This window comes from Pinus tabuliformis, chromosome 2_2 (genome assembly GCF_031772625.1).
Source record: "Pinus tabuliformis cultivar Carrire ecotype Pingquan chromosome 2_2, CPIR1, whole genome shotgun sequence".
Taxonomy (NCBI): Eukaryota; Viridiplantae; Streptophyta; class Pinopsida; order Pinales; family Pinaceae; genus Pinus; species Pinus tabuliformis.
In genome coordinates, this window is record NC_142300.1 from 438,995,982 (window position 1) to 439,023,136 (window position 27,155).

Below are 27,155 nucleotides of genomic sequence, written 5' to 3' on the forward strand. Positions count from 1 at the left end.
CTATCTGCACTTTACTTATGTACATGTGATTGCAAATCTGTGGATAGTAATAAGGAAGATAAGTAAATTGCTCTAAGCATAGAACATACTTAATCTTAACATGGTATCGGAGCCAAGGTGAAGACAAACCCTGAGCAAGAGCAAAAGCAAGAGCAATCATCGAAGAGAAGATTGGCAAGGCTATCCTAAAAGAACGCTCCTCAACACACTTCCCTGCTGAAGACAAACTCCGAGAGAAGTATGACTACCATGGATGGAAAATGTCTCTCGATCTAACATTAGAAGAACATGAAGTGTTGAACCATGTGAGAGGTGGAATTGTTGAACCTCCATCAAATGCATCTGCTGCTGCTAGGAACAAATGGACCAAGGGGGAAGTAAAAGCTAAGAAGATCATCTAGGACTCTATCAACAAAAATTTGGTGGCCTACATCTCTGACCTGAACACCTCCAAAGAAATCTATGATAGACTGGTGAGTTTATTTAAAGTTAATGATGCAAATCAAGTTTTGTTCCTTAGAAATAAGCTGAAGGAAATTAAGAAGGACAAAGATGAAAGTATGCAAGCATATTTCTTAAGGATCACTGAGATCAAGAACGATCTCTTATCTATTGGGGAAATAATTCCTGATAGGGAAATGGCACTCACAACTCTTGGAGGATTACCATCTGAATGGTACGTGTTCAAGACTACTCTTCTCAACAATAACGTAATTCCTGGATTCGAGGAATTAATGGCAAAATGCATTTAAAAAAAAACAAGGATGGAAGAGCAAGAAATGTCCATACCTAAAGGTCCTCCCTAAGAAAAGAAATAATTCCGGGGCTAAATTCAAAGGAAAGGCCGAACCTAAGGTTGGAAAGAAAGGACGATATTATATTTGCAATAAAGCGGGTCACTACGCAAGGGAGTTCCTTGATAGAAGGGACTCACATCGGGGCGATGATCAAAATCCCTCTCATGGCAATCAAAGGAATGGCAGGAGAGATGGGTCTCGTCCTCTTTGTCAAAGTATTCCATACATTGTATCTTTTATGTTCCTACATTATAACTTTTATATTCATGCATCACAATTTTTTTATAAAAGACCGTTTGATTTTGCCACATTTTATGAACATCATAGTAAGAGTCCCTTTGACCTACTTTATAGTTATTAGTTAAACATAAATTTAATCATCATATGATAGATAAAAAAAATAAACATAAATCTAATTATCTTATTAAAGCAAAAAAAACATAATTGTTAGACTACGGCCTTATTTAATATTCCCGAGTCATCTTGTCCTTTGTTGATTCATACCTCCGCGCAGCTGTAAAAATCCCCTGCCCTAAGCAGCGGCAAGAAACCTACGAGATTCTTACTGCTGCTGCTTTTTCGTAGGGTTCGGAGCCGGGACTGCTTCAGCCGGTTTCTTTGGCTTGGGCACCGGTTTCTTCTTCGGCTCGGTCTGCTGTTCAGCAACTTCGTCACCTTTCACGACTTCGGCTACAGTGCTTATCTTTCCCCTTGGAGACTGATTGTTTCTTCCGCTCTGGCTGCTCTCATCAATGTCATCATCTTTCCGAACTTTTTTTTCAGCGCGTTTCTTTCCCTTGGACGCCGATTTTTTTTTTTTTCTGCTCGGGCTGCCCTTCAGAAAACTCAGCGTGTTTCACGACCTCTTCTTCAGCGGGTTTCTTTCCCTTCGAAACCGACTTCTTCTTCGGCTTACGGCCTTCTTGGGCTTCGAACTTTCGTTATTTAAGTAACGAAGTTCTCCCGAGATTGTTATCAGTCTGTCTAAATATGTCTTCTATGAATGTCCACTAGCAGGGAAATACTCTGTGTTGCTTTCGGGCGGCCCCTCCGACGCCGAGTCCGGGAGGCAACGACTCCTCACTCTGTCAGTACAGTAAATAACGAGGCTTTCTCGTTTTTTCTTGAGAAATCGCTCGGCATTTCGTGTCTGGTTTTGCCTGAATCCCCTATGAAGACGAGTGTGAGGGAGTGTGCGATCTTCCGGTTATTGATTTCTCTTCGGCGAGAGATGATTTGGTGCGCAGGATCGCCGACTCTGCTGCGGAGTTAGGGTGCTTTCAGGTGATACGCCATGGCGTTTCTTGTGATGTGGCGGAGAGGGCCGAGAAGGAATGCGGTGGATTGCTCGAGCTGGCTGTAGAGAAAAAGGAAGTGATGTCAAGGTAGAGAAAAAGAGGCGAACCGGCTTGAAGACTTTGTCAGAAATATATGACCTCAAGCCCTGAGGGATGTGGCAACGTCAGGGAAAGAAATCGGTGTCCAAGGGAAAGAAACCCGCCTGAAGTCTGAAATCTTAAATTGCATTCACATTATGGCACATCAATTTTATTGTGTTTTCAAAGGTATTTCAAGAAGCCCGCCTTTTAAATACATGAGGGACAGAGTTTGTCTGAAATCTTATCGTATTGCAATGATCTTTGTATTTAGTGATATATTGTGCTTCGAAAAATATATACGTTTATTTCCTGAGCTTTTGGTGCAAAATCTATTCAAGCTTTTAATCCAAAACAACGGTTAGTAAATAATGAGGTAACTCTTTATTTGGGGCAATATTCATTTCTTGAAGCCTTTGGTACAAAATGTGCTACAGACTCTAATCCAATTCAAGGTTTACAGAACAGATTTAATATCGAATGAAAACAATTAGATGTCAATTTTTTCACAACTCTATCATGCGGGGTTTTAGAAAGTGATATTTACATTTTAAAATATTTTGGAAATTTAATTATCAAAATGATTTCACTCTTGTCAGCTAAATTATCAAAATATTTCGAAATCCACAATCAAATTATGATCAAATTCATTGTGTAACTGTGAGAGTGAGATTGAGCTAAACTTGGGATTGATATGTTTCTGCAAGTTGTAAAGCTTAAAGTACATATAAGCCTTTCAAATTGAGTTTAAACTATATATTTATGTTTTTAGATATTTAGTCAAGGCCAAATTCCAGGCATAGTTTTAAAAGTCACACACAAACTGAACAAACTGAATTGATTAGATAATAGGAAAGCCTCATGGCCAAATTCTAGGCATGGCTTTAAAACTCAAGTTCAGGCAATGTAAGTTTCTAAACACAAATACAGAACATGTTGGCTTAGAGACACCAGTGAGTTCCGAATCTCAATTGAGGAGAGCACAGACCCATTCTCCAATATGTTTTGGTTAACAAAAACCAGAGCAATTTGGTGACTATCTGGACAGACTGTCCTGGTTATGAGTTGCAAATCTATGGCGATTTATGCTTAATTGTAATATTCATAATCGTTCAATCCTCACCGGTTTTGAACTCTGGTATCCATCTGTGCATTGGGAGATTATTCGAGCGCTATGGAGAAAGTTGCAGGCGAGATTAGGCATGCCTTTGAAAGTCAAACACTGATGCAGGTTAGTTCATGCAATGTAAGTATCTAAACACAAACACATAGAACATGTTGGCTTATAGACACCAGTAAGTTCTGAATCTCAATTGAGGAGAGCACAGAGCCATTCTCCAATATGTTCTGGTTAACAAAAAACAGAGCAATTTGGTGACTATCTGGACAGACTGTCCTGGTTATGAGTTGCAAATCTATGGTAATTTATGCTTAATTGTAATATTCATAATCGTTCAATCCTCATCGGTTTTGAACTCTGGTATCCAGCTGTGTATTGGGAGATTATTCGAGCGCTGTGGCGAAAGTTGCAGGTGAGATCCTAGATCATTTACTAGAGGGGCTTGGTGACTGGACCGATCAAGTTTCATGGCAGGTATTGTAGCGAATAATGCATCTGTGATATGTATATCGAATCAGAAATGGCCTGCAAAACCTCAATCAGCCCGTCGGAAGCATTCATATCCTTCTGTTCTAAGCTTACAATACCAAAACACCTCTGATAGCTTCGGGGTGTACGTGGAACCCTGTTGGGTTTGAGTCTCCCCACGGGCTGGCACTCGCTTGGTTACCCTCGGCGACATAATGAAGGTAATCAGTAGTTCCTGAAAAGAATTCAATAGTGATTAATTTGGATACTAATGAAATTGAAAAAAAAGGTAGCTGAATGAGTAATATATTAGCCACTGACATTTTATAATTATACTTGCAGGTCTGGAGCAATGGAGAGTACGAGAGTACTACTGTAGGGACGCTGACTGTGATAAGTGACAAGGCTTTCACTTCCATGGCCCTAATCTACTCACCACCCACAGAGAGCATTATCTACCCAATACCAGAGCTCTTGAATTCGTTCAAGGATTATGCATCTCGCCTGCAAAAGCAAAGGCTTTTATTTAATAATCCAGTGGAACGATACAGGATTTTATAATTGAAGTCTGAGTGCCAAACATATGCTTGAATCAATTTGAATTCAGTGTGATTCGTTGTGTTCGTTTTCGCAGTGCTTCTTTTTAAATCTTGTAAACCACATTCTAATGTTTAGAATGCTTAATATTGATTTTTAAACATTTTTGGTCTCTTTAGAATAATTTCTAAGACTTTAAAATCCCAATTTCCGTTCTTCCATAATCACAAATACAAATATATCCTCTCACATAAGATGAGTAGCGTGGTAAAGAAAATATATTTAAATTCAACAAGGGACGCTGCTCTAGCAAGTCCCTGCCAATGAAATCTGAATGCAAATTCTTAAATTAAATATTAGCTGTATTGTTAAAACCTCATTTAAAATCTCAGAAGTCTTTGCAGTTGTTGGTGCTCTTGTCTTCGTCCCTGTGCATCTCTATTAGGGGTTCCATGCCGCTAATGTGCTTCGTTAGCAGTAGGAGCATTTTGGGTGGTCACTTCCACAGGAGAAGCTGCACCATGATCTTCCATGCTAATCTTGTGATGTTATGTTTCTGTTAGTTTTGTTGTGTAGAATCTGCTGCTCAGCCTCAACAATCAGAACTGTCATCCACATGTAAGTTCAGAAGAAACAGAAAATAATTTAAATTTCTGTTATTATCTTTCCAAGCTAATAATGAGGTCAAGCCACTGGGGAAAACATATTCGCTGTTTAATCACACTGAATTGTGTTAACACGTGATCAAAGCCACTGGGGAAAGCATAATGAGCAAGTGTATACTTTATAATTATATTACGCATTGGCCGCACGATACTCAGTAATCCAGTGATCCGATGTTAAGCTCTATTGATTTTTTCACAATTGCTGCCTACAATTATGGAATTTAAATTGCAGTCTTTTCTTAACTTATGGAAACCAACTGCAGTAGTTTCCTTAAGTTAATAAAATCAACTGCAATTACTAAATTTATAATTGGGAGCTACTAAAGTGGTCCATCACTTTGATTCGAGTTCTCTGTCTTGATTTGTGGGACATCTAACACATAGCTATTAGAAGCTTGATGGAAGCTTAGCTATATGTTCATCTGTTTGGTCCCCAAGCTCATCTCTCAATCCCCTTCAGTTTTTACACCATCTAGCTGAGATAGCAGAGCTTGGAAGTGCCTTCAGAATTTTGTATGTTTTTCTTTTGCTTGAATTGAAGCTGGAGTGCTGAAGAAGAAGCAAGTGGACTGTGGCCTGCATCAAAACATCACTAGTGGCTGGAAGTAATTCGTATCCCTGGGCATTAAGTTTCAACGATTCTTTTCAGTTATTCCGCATATGGAATCGCTGTTACAGTTTTTCTAACATTTGGTATCAGAGCCTCTATTACCTCTACCTTGGTGTGCTCTTGCCGCCCTTTTGTCTTTCTGTGCACCTCAAGGGCGTCACAGTCGAGCTGCATGCGCTCCCAAGCCAAATGGTATATGACTTCAAGGGCGTCACAGTCAAGCTGCATGCGCTCCCAAGCCAAATGGTATATTACTTCATCGAATTTGTCATGCTGGAAATGGCAATACAGAGCACATTGAGTTTCATGGGCTTATCCCAACCCATAATAATTGTGTTTCATGGCGGTATCCTAGATGCAAATTTGAGGAAATCATATGACTTTGGTTTTTGGAATTACCTTTTCGTTTCTGTTTTAAAATTTTAAAATTCTCTTTTTTATTTTGTTATATGTTTTAAGGTTGAAAAACATAAAGGGAGAGTTTTTTAATTGGAAATGGTATAGAGATTTATTCAAAGCCGATAACGGGTGTGTAATTAGAGTGTTTTTTTGTGGGGGAATTTTAAAGTGAATTAGAGTTTTGGATTTAATGCAATACGTTTTTCATTTCTGTACAAATTCATTCTATCTTCAATTATAGACAATTCTTCTACTTCTTTTCCCTTATCCTGAGGGAAAAGGGCTGCCAAATCGCTGCTGTTGACTAATCACTTTCAACAACCGGAAACCTGTCTACAGCCTAAACTTGTATTGCTGTGGATGATATCTGAGTATTTTTCTGCTCTTGCTGGAGGGTTTGGATGCCTTTAACACGTTCCTTCTCTAATTAATTATGTATTCTACGTTTTTTGTTTGAAATTTATATGGGGCAGAAATGCCTATCTTTGTGTTTTAATTTTGAGTTTTTGCTTTTGAATAACATAGCCATCAGAAGTGGCCCTCTTTTGCTTGCCTTTTCTCTCTCCACACTCGCACATTGGGTGCATGTGGTGGGGACGTCATGAGCATATAATTGACATATTTTAATATATCAGACACATGATGGTATAGTCTAGTACTTCTTTTAATGGTTTTGAAACATGTTATTTTTGTTAAAATGCCCTCTCGTGAATTACATGATAGGCATACATGTCGACAAGCTGATTATTTTATAAATGAATATGTTTAAAGTAAATGGCAAGGTCAATATATGACCTGATTCATTCAAGAACATACACATGACATGAAGGCTCTCACCAAAGTCTCGGGTATGAACATGAAATGTTTTGTGAAGTCTATTCTTTTTGATATGAGTCATGTTAAAGGAAATAGTTTATGCATTCTTAAATATTTCAATATTTGAAATGGTTTAGCCTTTTGTTTTGAACATTTCAAATTTGCAGTTTTTGCAAATTATTTAAAGAAAATAGATGATGATGTATTATAAATTGATTGGTTATGTGAGAATTATTACAGTTATATGGAGTTTATTAAAATGTTATTTTTGACTTACTCTTTTCAGTAAACATTATTTTTCATCTCTGCTTAAGTTTTGTTTATGCAACAAAATAATGTATAGTGATCCATATAATTTTAATTAATTAGAGAATAGCCACAACATCTTTAATTAAATAAAATTATATATTTTGATTGGTTAAATCACATAAAGATTATTTAGACATTAAATTGTAATTAATTACACTGAATATAATAAATTTTATCCCACGGGAATCTTTATTATATTTATGTAATTAATTAGGATAAAATTTCATAACATACCAACAGGAGTTATGAATTAATAAGTTTTATCATAAAGTTTTATTGAATCTGTTTGAATTGAAAATTTAGCCCACAGACAATTTTTATGTCATTTGATTCAGTTCTTTTTAGCATGATTTACATTGGTAAAACATGAAAGTTTATTAAGCCTCAATTTTAACATAAACATGTGATTCTTTATTTTGATGCAGTAGTACAACCTGCAAATTTCTATGAAATTCGTTGTGACATTCCCGAACTTAAGGGAGATAACTATAAAATTTGGAAGGAGAGGATTCTCCTTCATTTAGGGTGGATGGACATAGATTATGCTATCAGGAAAGATGAACCATCGACACTCACTAATACCAGCACTGCAGCGGACATCACGCTTTATGAACGATGGGAGCGATCCAATCGTCTAAGCATGATGTTCATTAAGACCAAAATTTCAGTTGGTATTCGAGGTTCCGTTGATCAGCATGAAAAGGTCCGAGACTTGTTGAAGGCCATTGATGATCAATTCGTCTCTTCAGACAAGGCACTAGCAAGCACCCTAATCATGAAATTCTCATCCCTAAGGCTCACCAGTGTGAAAGGTGTGCGCGAGCACATCATGCAGATGAGGGACACTGTGGCTCAATTGAAGAAACTCGAGGTTGAAATATCGGAGTCCTTCCTAGTGCACTACATTCTGAACACCCTTCCGCACCAATATGGACCTTTCAAAATCTCATACAACACACATAAGGATAAATGGTCAATTAATGAACTCATGACCATGTGTGTTCAAGAGGAAGAGAGACTGGTGATGGAACTGGGAGAGAGTGCAATGCTGGCAACGCGTGGAAAGGGCAAATCTCAAGCCAATCGGAAAGGGAAAGGTAAAGTACCTCCCCAAGCCGATATCAAGAAGGTTTCCAAGTGTTTTTTCTGTAAAAAGAAGGGACACATGAAGAAGGAATGCGCCAAATTTCAGAAATGGCTTGCAGACAAAGGTAATTTAATCTCGTTTGTTTGTTATGAATCTAATATGGTTAACGTTAATATTAACACATGGTGGATTGATTCTGGATCAACAATTCACATTTCGAATTCCTTGCAGGGTTTGCAAAACCTAAGGAAGCCAGTGGGAAGTGAGCAAAGCATCTTATCAGGAAACAAGATGGGCTCGCATGTGGAAGCTATAGGAACATGTTATTTAACTTTAAGTAGTGGTTTTGTTTTGGAATTAGAAAAGACTTTTTATGTTCCAAGTTTTTCTAGAAACTTGATTTCAGTTTCAAGGCTTGTACCTTTTGGATATTCCTTAAACTTTTCAGAAAAATCTTTCAGTTTATTCTATAAATCTGATTATGTTGGGAATGGTATTTTGTCTAATGGTCTTTACTGCATTAATTTACAAAACAATGTCACTTATGATTCAATGCATGTTCACACTGGCACTAAAAGATGTGTTATTAATGAAGATTCTTCTAAATTGTGGCACCGGAGACTAGGTCATATCTCCATAGATAGAATTAAAAGATTGGTAAATGAAGGAATACTTAATACTTTAGATTTCACTGATTTTGAGACTTGTGTGGACTGCATAAAGGGAAAGCAGACCAACAAGTTAAAGAAAGGTGCCAATAGGAGTTCGGACATATTAGAGATCATACATATTGATATATGTAGTCCAGACATGGACTCACATGGTCAGAGATACTTTATCTCCTTTATAGATGATTACTCACGATATATGTATCTCTACATGCTTCATAAAAAGAGCGAAGCATTAGATGCCTTTAAGATCTTTAAGGCTGAAGTAGAGAAACAATGCGGCAAGCAAATTAAGATCGTGAGATCAGATAGAGGTGGAGAATATTATGGTAGATACACAGAAGATGGACAAGCACCTGGGACATTTGCTAAGTTTCTTCAAGAGCATGGGATTGTTGCCCAATACACCATGCCTGGTTCACCCGACCAGAATGGTGTAGCAGAAAAAAGAAATCGAACATTGTTGGACATGGTGCGGAGTATGCTTAGCAACTCCAATCTTCCTAAATCCTTGTGGACTGAAGCACTTAAGACGTTAGTGTATATGTTAAACCGAGTTCCAACTAAGGCAGTTCCTAAAACGCCATTTGAATTATGGAAAGGTTGGAAACCGAGTTTGCGACATATGCGCGTTTGGGGATGCCCGTCTGAAGTGAGAATTTATAATCCACAAAAGAAGAAGCTGGACCAAAGGACCATTAGTGGGTATTTCATTGGATATGCTGAAAGGTCTAAAGGTTACAGATTTTATTGTCCATCTCACAGCACTAGGATTGTGGAATCAAGAAATGCAAAGTTTCTTGAAAATGACTTGATCAGTGGGAGCGATCAAACCAGAAACATAGTTTCTGAGAAGGATCATTCAGAATCTCAACCTTCCACTTCAAGTGATAGATTGGTTATTATTCATAGCACCCCTCAAGTACAAACTGGTGTTGAACAACCAATTGTTGAAGTTCCACAAGCTGCTGACGATATTCCAGTAGATCAAGGAGTTCAAGAGTTGCCAAGAACTTTTGATCAACAAGTTGAACCACATACTTTTCAGGGAGATGATGGTACAACATTAAGAAGATCTACTAGACCAAAGAGATCAGCAATTCCTAATGATTATGTTGTGTATCTACAAGAATCTGACTACAACATTGGAGCCGAAAATGATCCCGAGTCCTTTTCACAAGCCATGAGTTGCAAAGAATCAGAACTATGGTACAATGCCATGAAGGAAGAGATGAATTCCATGAAGAGTAACGAAGTCTGGGATCTTGTTGAGTTGCCTAATGGTGCAAAAGCCATTGGATGTAAATGGGTTTTTAAGACAAAGAAAGACTCATTGAGCAACATTGAGAGATACAAGGCAAGACTTGTTGCTAAGGGATTCACTCAGAAAGAAGGAATTGACTACACGAAGACCTTTTCTCCTGTACCTAAGAAAGATTCCTTGCGCGTTATTATGGCATTAGTAGCCCATTTTGACTTGGAGTTGCATCAAATGGATGTGAAAACGACTTTTCTTAATGGAGATCTAGAGGAGGAGGTTTACATGAAACAACCTGAAGGATTCCCCTCTAGTGATGGTGAGCAATTGGTTTGCAAGCTCAAGAAGTCATTATATGGTTTAAAACAAGCATCCCGCCAATGGTATTTGAAATTCCATAATGTAATTTCTTCTTTTGGTTTTGTAGAAAACATTATGGATCAATGTATATACCTGAAAGTTAGTGGGAGTAAAATTTGTTTTCTTGTTTTATATGTGGATGACCTTTTGCTAGCAACCAATGATAAGGGTTTGCTACATGAGGTGAAACAATTCCTCTCTAAAAATTTTGATATGAAGGATATGGGTGAGGCATCTTATGTCATTGGCATTAAGATCCATAGAGACAGATTTCGAGGCATCTTGGGTTTGTCACAGGAAACCTATATTAATAAAATTTTAGAGAGATTTCGGATGAAGGATTGTTCACCAAGTGTAGCTCCCATTGTGAAGGGTGATAGGTTCAATTTGAACCAATGCTCGAAGAACGACTTTGAAAGGGAACAAATGAAGAACATTCCATATGCTTCTGCTGTTGGAAGCCTAATGTATGCTCAAGTCTGCACAAGACCTGACATTGCATTTGTTGTGGGAATGTTGGGACGATATCAGAGTGATCCAGGTTTAGACCACTGGAGAGCTGCAAAGAAAGTAATGAGGTACCTTCAAGGAACCAAAGACTACATGCTTATGTATAGACGGACGGACAACTTGGAAGTAATTGGCTACTCAGATTCTGACTTTGCTGGATGTGTTGATTCACGCAAATCAACATCAGGATACATTTTTATGATGGCCGGTGGAGCTGTATCATGGAGGAGTGCCAAGCAGACCTTGATTGCCACTTCCACTATGAAAGCCGAGTTCGTCTCTTGTTTTGAGGCTATTTTACATGGTGTATGGCTTAGGAGTTTCATTTCTGGGCTTAGAATTATGGATTCTATCTCTAAGCCATTGAGAATATATTGTGATAATTCAGCTGCTGTTTTTATGGCTAAAAACAATAAAAGTGGGAGTCGAAATAAACACATCGACATTAAGTATTTAGCTATAAGGGAACGTGTTAAAGAAAAGAAAGTGGTCATTGAGCACGTCAGCACTGAGTTAATGATCGCTGATCCTTTGACTAAGGGCATGCCACCGTTTAAATTCAAGGATCATGTATTGAATATGGGACTTGGTTCCATTATGTAGTTTCTCATTGTATGGACAATGTTATGTTAATGAAATTCTTAATTATTGTGATGTTTTTTCTCATATTTATGTGCACTTTAAGTTGATTTGAGAAAATTCATTTAAGAAGGACCAAGAATAAACATAAGGTTTATTCATTAAGATATTGTTGCCACATAAATTATAATAAGAATAAATGCATAGTAATACATGGAAGATAATACTCATCATTAGAGGACTTATCGCCATGATTCATGTATCTATTACTTAATACAGATTATCAATGGTTTTTAAGTTGACACATTAAGTTTGGAAGTATGGACCAAGTGGGAGAATGTTAAGCTCCATTGATTTTTTCACAATTGCTGCCTACAATTATGGAATTTAAATTGCAGTCTTTCCTTAACTTATGGAAACCAACTGCAGTAGTTTCCTTAATTTAAGAAAATCAACTACAATTACTAAATTTATAATTGGGAGCTACTAAAGTGGTCCATCATTTTGATTCGAGTTCTCTGCGTTGATTTGTGGGACATCTAACACATAGCTATTAGAAGCTTGATGGAAGCTTAGCTATATGTTCATCTGTTTGGTCCCCAAGCTCATCTCTCAATCCCCTTCAGTTTTTACACCATCTAGCTGAGATAGCAGAGCTTGGAAGTGCCTTCAAAATTTTGTATGTTTTTCTTTTGCTTGAATTGAAGCTGGAGTGCTGAAGAAGAAGCAAGTGGACTGTGGCCTGCATCAAAACATCACTAGTGGCTGGAGGTAATTCGTATCCCTGGGCATTAAGTTTCAACGATTCTTTTCAGTTATTCCGCATATGGAATTGCTGTTACAGTTTTTCTAACATCCGACAGATGTAATTGCAGAACTTAAATTACAAGAGTCTTGCCTCGTGACGTAATCCTCTGAATCACTGTTTGCTTGTTGCTGTGTTGGAAATGAGCTCAATAGTTCCAAACCTTCCTGAGTCGTTCGCTGCACCTCTGGAGGATAGAGTATTTTAATAAACCAGACATTTTATGAGAGATTCTTCAGCGTAAATCACATATTTACGCTGAAGAATCTCTCATAAATTGATATGGATCACAGAAGCCTCAATTCGACAAACGAGACATTATTAACTAACTTGTGTAAGGACAAACTTAAATCAGAACATATTAATAAAGCTCTGCTTAAATCTCTGCTTAAATCAGAACATATTAATAAAGCTCTTCGATAGATTAATCAAAGGTGAGAACAAAACATGTCGTACCTATCAAAGTACAAACAAGAACACTACAAATTAGATAAAAATTAACTGAGCTCAATTAACATCTATATCTAGCTTCCATACTTTCATAAACACATTAGACATAAACATGATATGATTAAACAGTATGGCACAGATTTCGCAACAAGGATGGTTGTTTTGGCCAGATGATTTTACATAATATATCATCTTGATGATTATAGTCCAAAAAAGGACCTGATTAACTGATTAACCGCTGTAGTGCTGAAATAATTTGATATCTTTTAGTTTGAGTCTCCTAGTGCCAATTTGTATCGCTGTTTGTAGTGTTCTTTTTAGACCAATATGAGTGAAATTTCATTGTCATCCTGAATCCAATGTCATCTTTCAAAATTATGGCATTATTGGTATTTGGCTTCCCCAAGTAACTACATTTTTTTTTTCCCGAGAAATGATTGATTATGGCAACTTTGTTTAAGCCATCTTTTTGTAACTTGGGCGTTATGATAAATAAAATTTGCAACTTTCTGTTAGGCTACGTGTAACACATGCCGACATCATTTTATTAAGTCACCAACAACGTTGACGGACACATGCATGAACATTTTGGCATGGGACTTCGCATGAGGGGCGCGTTCTTGAACATTCCATTATCGATAGCATGCCATGCGTCCACCATAAATCTCCAGCCACTCTATTCTCGGCCTCATTCATCTTCAGTTTCCAGCAACGCAGGAGGAATATCATCCCCCTGGCAAACGAAAAGAATAGGTATCCCCCGAGGCATAAAAAATGAATGTTGCTACCTTGGGAGAGGAGAAGAAATCAAAGTATCTTGATCTAGAGAGAGCTCTGCCCATGCACAAGATCCAGATATTATCAATTAGTTTGGCGGCTTGCTCATTTTTGCGAAATAGCAATCTAGCTTACTTAGAATGTTGTCATAGTCATTATGATACCAAAACTCTTCACAGTCTTTCAGAGATGGAGATAAACCCGCAAGCAAAAAGGCAATAGACAGTAACCTTCAAAGGGTAAGTAAGGTTTTATTCTCAATTCCGTAAACTGGTTTTCAGAGTCACTCACCTAATCAAAAGGGTAAATATCAAGTTCCTCAATAAAAATGTTGAGTATGCTAGAGTAGGAGTGGTATCTTTCGAGCATGGGTTCTTGACCTGCAGCTGTTCAACTTTGCTAGGTTTGACCTACTAAATGGTTGTTCGATAAACAATAGTTGGGGTTTTTCCAAAGAATACATATGTTTCCATAGCTCCTATGTCTTCATTAGAGATGAGCCAATGACTGAAAATGACTGATAAAAGGTCCTGTCCTGGTGTGTCGTTGTGAACTTGTAGCTTATAACTTTTTGAGTTCTTCACCAAATTGAGCTCAAAAAGAAGCTGCCTAGGGTTCTTTTGGATGTTCTGAATCCATTGGTGAACTCTGTTTTCTGTTTTGAGCACATCTAGATGGCCTTTTTGCAAGTTGGAGGCTAAGGGGCGTATGGATCAACCAGGGTTTGGTAGCATTTTCTGAGGGTGTTGAGCATGAAGAAGACCTTGTAGGGGTTAACTCACCTTGTAGCGGCTGATACTTGCAGGGTTCAGCTCTTGGACATTTTTCTCTCCATTTCAACTTGAGGGAAGCTTGGATTATGTCATTTTGTTTGCATGTATGCTCATTTTTAGATGAGGTATATGGTCTTTGTAGGAGACTCCTTGTATTGTTGTAGTTTACATGGTGATTGCAAGTTGTTATGTTGTTTTTATGTGAGAGTTATTGCAGGAGAACATTTCCTTGAAGGGGAAATAGCCACATGGTCATCAACATACTTTATGTATTTCATTTTTACACTGAAATACGAGTGGTCTAGTCATGTCGACAGACCTAGAGATGTAGCACATGAGGGGTGAACTCCATCATCAAACCTTGTGTTTCTCTCTTCTATGCCTACATGAATTATATGTGTTATGTTCATTATGGTTAACTTGCACATGATAACTAATTCATGCTTGAAGGGACATTAAACAAACATTTTGCTTTTGAAGACCCATTTTCATGCTTGCAAAGCGTCAACACTGTCCTAGTTTTTGTTTCATTTGATTTTGGAAAGAGAGACATAATTGACCACCTCCACTTTCAGATCATTTTGTTATCAAAGCACCAGTTGACCAAATTGCAAGATGGGCAGCAAAAAGAGTATCCAAGAGCTTGAGGAGCGACATTTGGTTCTTCAGATGGAGAACATAGAGTTGAGAAGGATGTTGGAGATAACTGAAGAGAAGAGACACATGCACTTTGTGTTGCAGCGAATGCGTGATGAGCAAGTTGCAGAAAGTGTTACTCTTACACCAGCAAATGAGACCTCTAAGATGAAGCTAGTATGTGGTCATGGTTCAAATAGTGGTTTTGGACCATATGTGGAAGATGATGCATGTGCATTTTGCAAGCATCTCCAAGAAGCACACCTTATGGCAGTGGACAAGAGTGGATGGTTAGATTCATCTACAAGTTGGCCGTCATTGACATTATCAAAAGAAGAAAGGATGCATGACAAGTTTAGAGAGGTAATCAGTATCTCAAGCATAATAACTCTTAAGCATCATTTGAGCAACATACCAAGGGAATAGGTATGAAGTTGCTTTCTAAGATGGGATATGAAGGTGGAGGTCTTAGCAAAAATGGTCAAGGCATTACCGATTATGGCTGACGAAATACTAAAGTACCAGGGATTGGGATATAGCCGAAGGGAGTTTGGAGAGTGCTCCAAAAGGCTTGAGGTACATCAAACATCTGAACATGAAATGTCACCATCTTGTGACAACCGTCGAAGTTGCAACTCTAGAGACAGGTATAACTCTCAAGAGTGTTTTCCAATGCATGGAAATTTTGGATACTTGTGGAATCAGTACCCTTGTACATTTTGTGATGTTTCTGACTATTGTGTAGCTGTGTGCGAGCAACGCATAGTAGTGGTTAAAAGAATGAATTAAATTCTTGGCATCAACCATAACAACTTTCTTTTGCATGAGAGAGCTTCTATGTCTGCAAACAAGAAGAATTTTTTCTGCACATTGCAAAGTGCATGGACATGGCACTGAACGATGTTGAAAGTTTCATCCAGAGCTTCATTCAAGAAAAGGTAAGGAGATTATGTTGCATAATGCAAGGGGTTCAAGAGGTAGCAAAGATGACTCTCCAAATCCTAAGCAACCTTCAAAACAAGATGGTGCAAGAAGAGGACCCAAAAGCCCGGGAGATGCAAGATTTGGAAAGACTTGTTGTAAAGATGTTTGTAAATAAATACTCAATGTCATTACCTATTTAGGTAATTTAGTAAAGTGAACATCATTGTCACTATGTTCAACAAGTAGATGTTTTCATTGATGTACGTACTGGGTTTTCATAAGTCCACATTGTTCAAGGACTTTTTAGTGAATGTATAAAGTTTGTTGTTCAAGTTGGTCTACAAATTGTCACAGTTCACTAATACAAGTATTCAAAATGACGAACATGACAAACAAAGACCCTAGAAGAGCATGACGAACACTTGAGAATAGTTCTACAATGTCTTAGAGAAAACCAATTATACGGGAAGTTGTCAAAGTGTTCTTTTTACCAAACCAAGATTCATTATTTTGGGCACAATATCTTTGGGGATGGTATCGCAGTAGACCCAGTGAAGATTGAGGCCATCATGGAATGACCAACACCAACCAATGTTTATGAAATACGAAGTTTCATGGGCATGACAAGGTATTATCGTAGATTTGTCTAAGGATTTTCGAAGATAGCAAGCCCCATTACCGAGCTCCAAAGAAAGAACAAGAAATTCATTTGGACTGAAAAATGTGAAGAGGCATTTCAAAGGTTAAAGATGTTATTAACGACAACATCAATTTTGAAGGTGCCGGATATGGAACAAGAATTTTTGGTTTGCACTGATGCCTCCAAGGAAGGGATGGGTTATGTGTTGATGCAAGAAGGAAGAGTAATAGTTTATGCATCAAGGAAACTTAGAACCCACGAAGAAAACTACGCAACCCATGATCTAGAAATGGTAGCCATTGTTTATGCACTAAATATTTGGAGACACTACCTTCTAGGAAGGAAGTTTGATCTTAGGATTGACCATTGTGGGCTACAACACATATTCACTCAAGACCACTTAAATGCAAGACAAAGATGATGGTCTGAGCTAATTAGTGAATATGATTTTGATATCACTTACATAAGAGGAATGATAAATAGGGTGGCTTATAATTTAAGCAGGAGGCCCCAGATATTTTTAGTGATTCCCTTAAAGACAAATTTGAGGGAGAAACTGCATGACTTACAATTTAAAGACACCTGTTACCAGGAGGTTAGCAAAAGATTGAGGGAGGATGAAATGAGGGTCCCAAAATATGAAGAATACTCCCTTGATAATGATGGGCTACTACGATTTCGGGGAAGGCTATATGTACCACCGAATGAAGATATACGCCAATTAATCTTGAATGAAGCACATAACATAATATGCATGGCACACCCTAGTTTTAAGAAGATGATTGCGGACCTAAAACCACTCTTTTTTTGGAAAGGGATGAAGAAGGACATCGTGAACTTGGTAACAAGATGCTTAGAGTGTTAACGAGTAAACGCTGAACACAGACATCCAGCAAGGTTATTGCAACCCCATGAGATACCAAAATCTAAATGGGAAGTTATATCGATGGACTTCATTGTGGGACTACCAATGACTTCAAGTAGACATGATTCCATATTTGTAGTGGTGGACACGTTGACCAAGAGAGCCCATGTCATACCAGTTAAGACTACATATAAGGCACAAAAAATAGCCAGAGTTTTTATTAATGAGATTATGAGATTTCATGGAGTGCCTATGAAGATCATATTTGATAGGGAAGCAATGTTTACATGAATGTTTTGGACCAGTTTCCAAGAAGCTTTGGGAACTCAATTGAACTTCAGCACTGCTTATCACCCTAAGACAGATGGGTAGACAGAGAGGACTAATCAAATCCTTGAAGACATGCTTCGGATGAATGTGATGGACCAAAAAAAGAAATGGGAGGAGTTTTTACCCCTCGTGGAATTTGTTTACAATAATAGTTATCAGAGTTTCATCAAGATGGCGCCATTTAAGCTCTTATACGGAAGACCTTGTAGAACACCTCTCAGTTGGGACCGACTAGAGGACCGACTATTAATAAGACCAGAAGTGGTGTAAGAGATGGAAGAACAAATAACTATGATTAGAGGAAGGCTAAAAGAAGCACAAGATTGACAAAAGAGCTATGCTGATGTTCATCGGGTAGGCCAAAGTTATGAAGTGGGAGATAGGGTGTTTTTGAGAGTAAGGCCCCAAAAAAAGCTTTATAAGATTTGGAAAGGGAGAAAAATTGTCTCCACAGTTTGTAGGACCTTTTGAAATCTTAGAAAGGAAAGGGTCCGTGGCATATAGGCTTTCCTTACTTCCATATTTAGCTTGTATGCATGATGTGTTTCATGTTTATGTTTTGCGTCGGTATATTTCAGATCCTTCGCATGTTTTTGACTTTGGTCATTTGCAGGTTTCAGACAAGGGAACAATGATGGGCGAACCAGTGCACACACTGGACCAACGAACTTTGTAGCTTAGACGATGGTTAGTGGACCAGGTTAAGTTCCAGTGGGATAATTATAGTTCCCATTCAGCTACTTGGGAGGACACCAGGAGATGCGTTTTCCTTACCTATTCCAAGGACTTCGAGACGAAGTCTAGTATTAAGAGGGGGTGTATGTAGTGCCCCGCTCTAGTCGTCTGATAGTGATATGACATCAACATTTATTTAGCCTTAAGGGCCACACTTTATTCTTTGAGGGCCTCAAGTTGAGGATCCAGGCACACGACTCTATTATTAGTGGTTGTGATGTTTATGTATGTTCTCCATTGATATTATGATAAAGATAACATTAATGGTTATGTATGTTATCTATTGGTATTATGATGATTGTAGCATTAATGGTCATGCATGTTCTCTATTGATATCATGATGATGATAGCTTTGACGGATATGTATGTTTTCTATTGATGTTACGATGTTGATAGCTTTGATGGATATGTATGTTTACATTGATGTTATGATGATGATAGCCATGATGGATGTGTCCCCTATGTTACCTACTTGCATAAATTTTGGTTCACAATAAACAATGATGCGAATGACTAGGTGATGTTGATGATGCTATTATGACAATGACCAACACTGAGAAACTTTATTACTGATGATTATTGAGTATGACAAAAAACCATCAGAGACACTCACATATGACGAGTTAACAACACTTTGTTTCATGAAAATTTATATTTTGTCTTTGAAATTCTAAGTCAATTTTGAAACCTGCTATATATGTTTATTTATATTCTGATGATATGTTAGTGGTCGCAGACACAGATTAGTTTCTTGGCCGAATGACTCACATATGGGTGATGGGGTTGTACAATTGGATGGAACTGCATGGGAGGGGTGGGACAATGTCCCTAATCGCACCCGCTAGCATTCCCGCCGTGACTTGCGCTGGAAAGGTTGAAACACTTTTTCCTTGAAGATCACGATGTCATGCGGGCAGGTTCCAAATTTGGGTCGCTCATGAGGATTTCCCTGGGGGGCGCGCATCAAGGCGGATTCCTTGATCCCCGACACCATTAGTCTCACTATAGCAGTCAACATAATAGATGATAATGGTCTCTGTTGTTGCATCTATACTTTCCCCTCGTAGCCACTGAATGCTTGAAGGACAAGTGGCGTGGCGTCCTTCAAACTTTAAGGGAATTTCTTGAAGGGCATGACCAACTTGGCACCCTTGGCATCACAAATAAATTATTAGGCGTGACACTCTTGGAACTTCAAGGGAAGTTCTTGAAGGACATGACTAAACTTGGCACCTTTGGAATCATTAAAAATAAATAAATTAATAAATATAATCAAGATATGAAAAACCAGATAAATTCACATCAAGGTAAATGATGTTAGAAACCGAGGTAATTAAATCAAGAATAAAACTTTGGTAAAGAGGATCATAGGAAGAAATAAAATAGTTTACCTTAAAAACTCTACCCTTCCCATATTAGAAAAAATTAGATAGATAATGTAAATTAATTAGGTAAAAAGGGGAAAGAGAGACATAAACATAATGATAAATATTAATTCTAAAATAGTCAAACATAATTAAGAGAAGAGGATGGTGAATTAAAATAAGATTAATAAATTAAATTTTAGAAAAATTTAGAGAACCTCCATGTGACAATAACCAACATAAGAATATCCATCTAAGAGATAACTTGAGTTAAATTAGGGAGTAGATAGGGGATCAAATCTTGACTTATCAATTGACTTTAATAATAAACACAAATTAAGGAGTAAAAAAGGGGATCAAGAGACAATTATAAGAAGAAATATGGATCTTGTTGAGGTGAAGAAAAATATTATCTTTAAATTAAAATTTAAGTAAATAATTTTGGAGATCCTTGATGAGAGAGTGACATATGAGTGAGTGAATAATCAAACTATTGGATTAACAAAAAATAATTAATTATGCATGAAATGCCAAGTGCCACCTATGAGGACTCTTATAAAAAAAGGGGCAAGTCATGGGAGAATGAAATTTTCTTTACCCTACCGTTGGATGGATGAGACTATGTCAGAGTAGTGATTATGAGCTATAGTGAGTTTGGTGAGGTAGATGACTTTAGAGAGAGGACTCTTGAGCCAAGGAGTGTTCTCCTCTACTAGATAATACATTCCTTCGTTGTACAAACCCATTGCAGCGCGGGGGTCCGTGGGGAATGAGAATACTCAAGGAGTAGGTTGGGAGGTCAACCAGTGGGTCATTGCATTCGGATTAAGCATGTCAAAATTCACACTTGGAGGCGACCGACAACAAAGGAGGACAAATAGCGGCAAGTCAAGTTTGAATCTCATGTCCTTGTGAACGATACCTATGTTGTTATAATATTTTTTTGTATGACTTCATTATGGTCCTAGTCATAGAAAATTTTAGGGGTGAATTTTCGCCCTTGGGCTAAATTAAGGGGTTTTATATTTTTATTGGGCAAATATTTTGTATCATAGTACATTGTTACAAATCACCTCAAATTTATTTTATAAAAAAATTAGGTATGGAGGTTCGCCCACCTTATTTTAAGGGAGAGGGTAAAAAAAGTAAATTTAGCCCTTGAAATTAGGAGTTACAATCTTTCATTCACCCTCATTTTCAATAAAATGTATTTATGATAGTTATAAATAAAAATATAAATACAGTGGAGGTATGGTAAATAAATAAAAGCTCTTTTTATACTTACTACAAAGGTATGGTAAACAAATAAAAATACAAATAAACTAGAGGTATGGTAAATAAATAAAACCTATTTTTATATTTAGTCCATAACCCTTTTTTATTTAAAAAGACTAAAAAAAGAGGTTTCATTTAAGTGAATCCTATGGGCCAAATACCATATTTATAAAAGATGTATGATAAATTAATAAAAATATAAATAAATAAGAGGTATGGTAAATAAATAAAACATTTCTTTATATTTACTTCATATGTCATCTTATATTTATGAACACACAAGTGTGTAAATAAATAAAAATATAAATAAAGTGGAGGTATGGTAAATAAATAAAACCTCATTTTATACTTCAAAGGTATGGTAAATAAATAAAAATATAAATAAATTATATGTATGGTAAATAAATAAAAGCTCTTTCTATATTTAGTCCACAACCCTCTTTCTATTTAAGAAGGCTCAAAAAAGAGGTTTTATTTAATTGAATCCTATGGGCTAAATACCATATTTATAAAAGAGGTATGGTAAATTAGTAAAAATATAAATAAACGAGAGATATGATAAATAAATAAAACATTTTTTGTATTTATTCCATAAGCTACTTTATATTTACAAACACTCAAAAATGTGTTATATTTAGGTGAAGCCTATGGGTCAAATACCATGGGCCAAATTATTATTAATACCATACAAAAAAACATTATTAACCCTAATATTAGTAATAATAAAAATAAAGATGACACATGGTACTGATCTATGGTATTCACATGGAATGCAGTGTATTTAGAGGGAGAATCAAACTAGCATAGATCCATTTTTACTCTGGATCAAATATTGTGATATGCAAACTAACATAGAGTGAAAAAAATATTTGATCCCTCTCGGGGCTTGGTAGATCAAGAGTAAAAATGGATTGTGTAATTTAATGTCACTTAAACATTTTAACTTGATTAAAATATATAAAAAAATCAATTATTAATTTTATTAATTTTTATAAATTACTAATAGTAGTTTTTAAGCTCCAGGTTTATGATAACCCATAGACTATTTAGAGAGAAAATTCTATCAGCTTAGATCCATCTTAATTCTGGGTCTACCAAGTGCTGGGAGGAATAAATAGATTTTATCCCTCTAAGAGTGGTAGATGTGGAGTTAAGATGGATATAGGTTGGTTTTTATAATAATGAAGATATTAAATAGACTTAAGAAATTATATTGTAAAAAAATCTTAAGATGAATGGTTAAAGCTACATTTAGTTACTTCACAAAATTTAGTAAAAAATACCGATATCTCCATTAATATTGGCTTTTTTTGATTTAACAAAAAAAATTCAAAACAATGAAATCTTAACTCTTTTCCCATCACACTCGCAGAAGAGAGATAGTCGCTGCCCATATTTCCCACCATTTTTCAAACATACTCAATATGATATTTTCATGACAATGTTAAGGTACTGATCTTGGATTAGTTGTTTGAAAAATATGCTGGTTTGTACAACCTTTCATCTTCTCTGCTATTCTTAGTTTGTCGTAATGATCTGTAGGGGTTGGGCCACTGCATCATATTGTTCTAAAAGGCGAAGATTGTACACCAAAAAGGAAATTAATCCACATGTTACAACGCTGTTAAAAATGGCATGAAGGTAGTGAATTATGCTAATAAGAAATTTAGATTGGGAGAGACGTAATTAAATTTTATTATTTAATTGAAAATTTCCAATTAAAATAATAATAAATCTATGTCTATATATTTATATATTGATTGGAACGATTCTGACAACAGTGACTTCTTTCCATTAGATCCCCTTTAGGCCTTTGGGATACCTACTACTTCATTATATTATATAGTTGGGGCTTGCTACTTGTTGGCGTGTTGGGGTAAACAAGCTTCTTCTTCTTCTTCTTCTTCCCTTTTTTTTTTTTCTTTTTTATCTCGCAGTTGGAGTCTATGGAATAAGAAAGAAATTTGATAGCTTAGCAAAAGTGGTAGCTTGACAAAAGTGGTAGAGAAAACATTAAGCTCTCATACTATGACAAACATGGCCACTAAAACTTGCAACATTGTGTGTAGGAAGTGAAAATTATGTTTCTTTTTTCCAAACATGTATGTTAGTATATTACAGTTTAATGAATATGTTTTATTATTAACATATATGATTTCATACTTTAACAAAACATCCGCTAAGATTTCACAATGTTTTATTATTCAGTAAAATATTTTCCAAGATTTTATAATTCAGTGAAAGATTCGTGTTATGAAACTAGCTCAAGAAAAGATAGAAAAGATAGATCAACGCCTTAGAATTCAGCCTCTTCGAGGGGGCAACCTCCTTTACATTACATAAATGAACAATTCTTGGATGATTCAAATGACAAAACCTCATTTCTATATATAGGAGTCTAAGGAGTCACAATATAATCCAGCCGACCTAGCAATAATAATATAAAGCCACAAAAATAACAATGGAGGGATTCTATGGGGCACAGAAATAACAATATGGGGGTAATAGGGGCACAACAATATAAATAAGGGGTATAACTACAATAGTAATGAGGTAATCACTAGTATTATAGGGACCCAACATGCCCCTCTCCTTCAAAAAAGTGTTGTCCTCAACGCTTGAGTAGTTCTAGATACTTCTGCATAAAATTCTCATCCTCCCATGTGGAATCTTCAGCGGATAAGTTCTTCCACTTGATAAGATACTCTGAAATTGATCGATTTCGTAGCTGTCGAGTTCTTGTTTCTGTGACTGCTTCCGGTTCCAATATAATTTTTCCTTCCTCATCAAGTTCTGGCAATATTGTTTGAATTGGGAGCTTGTCACCTATAACCTTCTTTAAACATGAAACATGGAAGACTGGGTGCAATCGAGAAGCTGCAGGAAACTCCAATTTGTATGCCATAGTACCAATCTTTTGCAACACCTTGTACGGACCATAATACTTTGGTGATAATTTATTATCCTTCTTAGCTTGCTTAAGGGACATTTGCTTATATGGTTGTAGCCGTAGGAATACCCAATCACCTACATCAAAACTTCTTTCACTGCGATGTTGATCTGCCTGTTGTTTCATTCTATTTTGTGCCAACACGAGGTTATCCTTTAAGAGTTGGAGGACTTGTTGTTGATGTTCGATGTGATGTTCCACTGTCTGAACCTTAGAATTTTCTCTTAAATATGATGTGATGGATGGTGGTTGGTACCCATAAAGTGCCATAAATGGGGTCATTTTTGTTGCTGTATGGAAGGAAGTGTTATACCACCATTCAGCCAGAGGCAACCATTTGACCCATTGTGTCTGTTTATCAGATACAAAGCAACGAAGATATCCTTCCAAACATTTGTTTACTATCTCAGTTTGCCCATCAGATTGAGGATGATAAGATGAGCTATGAGCTAACTGAGTACCAAGACAAGAAAATAATTCTGTCCAAAAATTTCCAGTGAAAATGGGATCTCTGTCACTTACAATAATCTTTGGGTTTCCATGTAGCTTTTGAACTGTTTCCATAAATGCAGTAGAAACTGTACTGGCTTTAAATGGATGTGATAATGCACAAAAGTGTGCATACTTGGTAAGTCTGTCAACTACCACCATGATGACACTCTTTCCCTCAGACTTGGGTAAACCTGTGATAAAATCCATTGAAACCTCCTCCCAACGTTGGCTTGGAATGGATAAAGGTTGTAATAGACCCGGTGTCTTAATTGTTTCAACTTTATTTTGCTGGCAAACCAAACATTCCGCCACAAAATTTTGAATATCTGATTTAAGGCCATCCCAAAAAAATTCCTTCTTAACCCTGTGGTAAGTTTTTAAAAATCCTGAGTGCCCTCCTAAGGGAGAAGTGTGCAATTCCATAAGAATCTTTTGTTTTAGCTGGGAATTCTTACAGAGGTATAAGCGATCTTTGTACCATAACGAATCATTTTTCAGCTAAATGTATCAGAAGTACTGGAATCTTGTTGTAGCTTTCGAATAAGTGCCCACACTTCTTCGTCATTCTTCCATTCCTCCCTTGCTTCGTTTATCCAATCTGGTTGGATAATAGAAATGGCACACAACAATGCTTCCACATCCTCATCCTTTCTTGAGAGTGCATCTGCCACCACATTTTGCTTCCCTTTTTTGTAGATGATTTCAAAGTCATAACCCAACATCTTTGTGACCCACTTTTGTTGCTCTTCAGAGGATAATCTTTGTTCTAAAAAGTATTTAAGGCTATCATGATCCGTTTTTACCTTGAAGTGTCTTCCCATTAGGTAGGGTCGCCATTTCTTAAGTGCATGGAGTATTGCCAACATTTCCTTCTCATAAATAGCTTTGCTTAAAAACTTTCCCTTGATTGGACGACTTTCAAAAGCAATGGGTCTTTCATCTTGCATTAGAACAACACCAATTCCATTTCCTGAAGCATCACATTCCACAATAAAGGTTTTTGTGAAGTCTGGTGTAGCTAAGACCGGTGCTTGGCACATTGCCTCTTTAAGATGTTCAAAGGCCTTTGTTGCTTCCGGAGTCCATGAAAATGAATCTTTCTTCAATAATGTTGTTAGAGGTGCTGCTATTCTCCCATAATTCTTAACAAACTTGCGATAATACCCTGTCAACCCAAGAAATCCTCGCAGATGCTTTATGGATGTGGGGATTTTCCATTCCTTAATGGCTTTAATTTTGCTAGGGTCTACCTTAACTCCTTCATGAGATACAATATGACCCAAATATTCCACCTCCTGGACTCCAAAGAAACATTTGGATCTTTTTGCATATAATTGTTTCTCCTCCAATAGTTGTAGCACCCTGTCAACATGTTCAACATGATCCTTCCAAGACTTGCTGTAGATTAGTATATCATCAAAAAATACTAACACAAATTTTCTAAGGAATGGTTTGAAAATTGAATTCATCAAACCTTGAAATGTTGAAGGTGCATTGGTAAGGCCAAAAGGCATGACCAAAAATTCATAATGACCCTCATGAGTTCTAAATGCCGTTTTTGGAATGTCTTCAATCTTCATTCTGATTTGATGATATCCCGAACGAAGATCCAACTTGGTGAAGTAAATTGATCCATGCAATTCATCCAGTAATTCATCAATAACAGGAATGGGGAACTTATCTTTAATAGTGAGCTTGTTGAGCTCCCTATAATCTGGACACATGCGCCATGATCCATCCTTCTTGTGCACCAATACTACTGGAGCTGAGAAAGAACTTTGACTCGGTTGAATTATACCAGCCTCTAGCATTTCTGCAACCATACGTTCAATTTCACTTTTTTGGACATAGGGATATCTGTACGGCCTGATGTTTGGAGGAACACTTCCTGGAATCAGATGAATAGCATGATCATGATCACGCATAGGTGGGAGACCCTTGGGAGTCTCAAATACCTTGGAATGATTGTCCAAGACTTTTTGGAGATCTGGAGAAATAGATGATTCCAATGTGGAAACATCTAGCGAACATAATTGTGCAATTACACCTCTTTGCTCCTTTTTTAGAAGCTTTGTCATACCATTAGAGCTGATTATCTTTCCTGGTTTCCCTGCAATACCCCTTAATTCAACTTCCTTTCCTTCCGCAGAAAATTTGATGAAAAGTTCTTGAAAATTAAAAGCTATTGTACCCAAGGATTGTAGCCATTGGACTCCTAGTACAACATCCACACCTCCCATTGGAATGGAAAGCATTGGGCTAGTCAATACATATTCTCCCATGGATAGCTTGATATTATGGCACTTTCAGAGCAATTTATTGTTCCTCCATTTGCAATCATCACTTGACACTCTGGTGCTGGATATAGGAAGCAATTCAATTCTTTTGCTACCCTACAATTAATAAAATTGTGGGTGCTTCCTGAATCAATCAACACTATTACCTTTTTCTTCTTGATTTGTCCTTCTATCTTGATGGTTTGAGGAGTGGTAATTCCCGCCAATGCATTACAAGATATGGTCGGATTTATTTGTTCTTCATCTAGGCTTTGTTCCTGGAGTATATCTTCTTCTTTTGACC

The 27,155-nt window shown here is 36.9% G+C and overlaps 1 long non-coding RNA gene and 1 pseudogene across 2 annotated transcripts in view; both read left to right on the plus strand.

Annotated features, from left to right (window-relative positions):
* Nucleotides 1–1,285: 1,285 nt before the first annotated feature.
* LOC149193155 (fe(II)/2-oxoglutarate-dependent dioxygenase 1-like) overlaps nt 1,286–27,155 on the plus strand; it is a 35,079-nt pseudogene continuing 9,209 nt past the window's right edge. The window contains exon 1 of the transcript XR_016254417.1: nt 1,286–3,404. The product of XR_016254417.1 is annotated as a fe(II)/2-oxoglutarate-dependent dioxygenase 1-like (transcript). The remainder of the gene's footprint in view (nt 3,405–27,155) is intronic.
* Nucleotides 3,313–4,421, plus strand: LOC149193156 (uncharacterized). Its single transcript, XR_016254418.1, has 3 exons — nt 3,313–3,419; nt 3,662–3,982; nt 4,104–4,421. It is a non-coding gene; the product is annotated as an uncharacterized LOC149193156 (long non-coding RNA).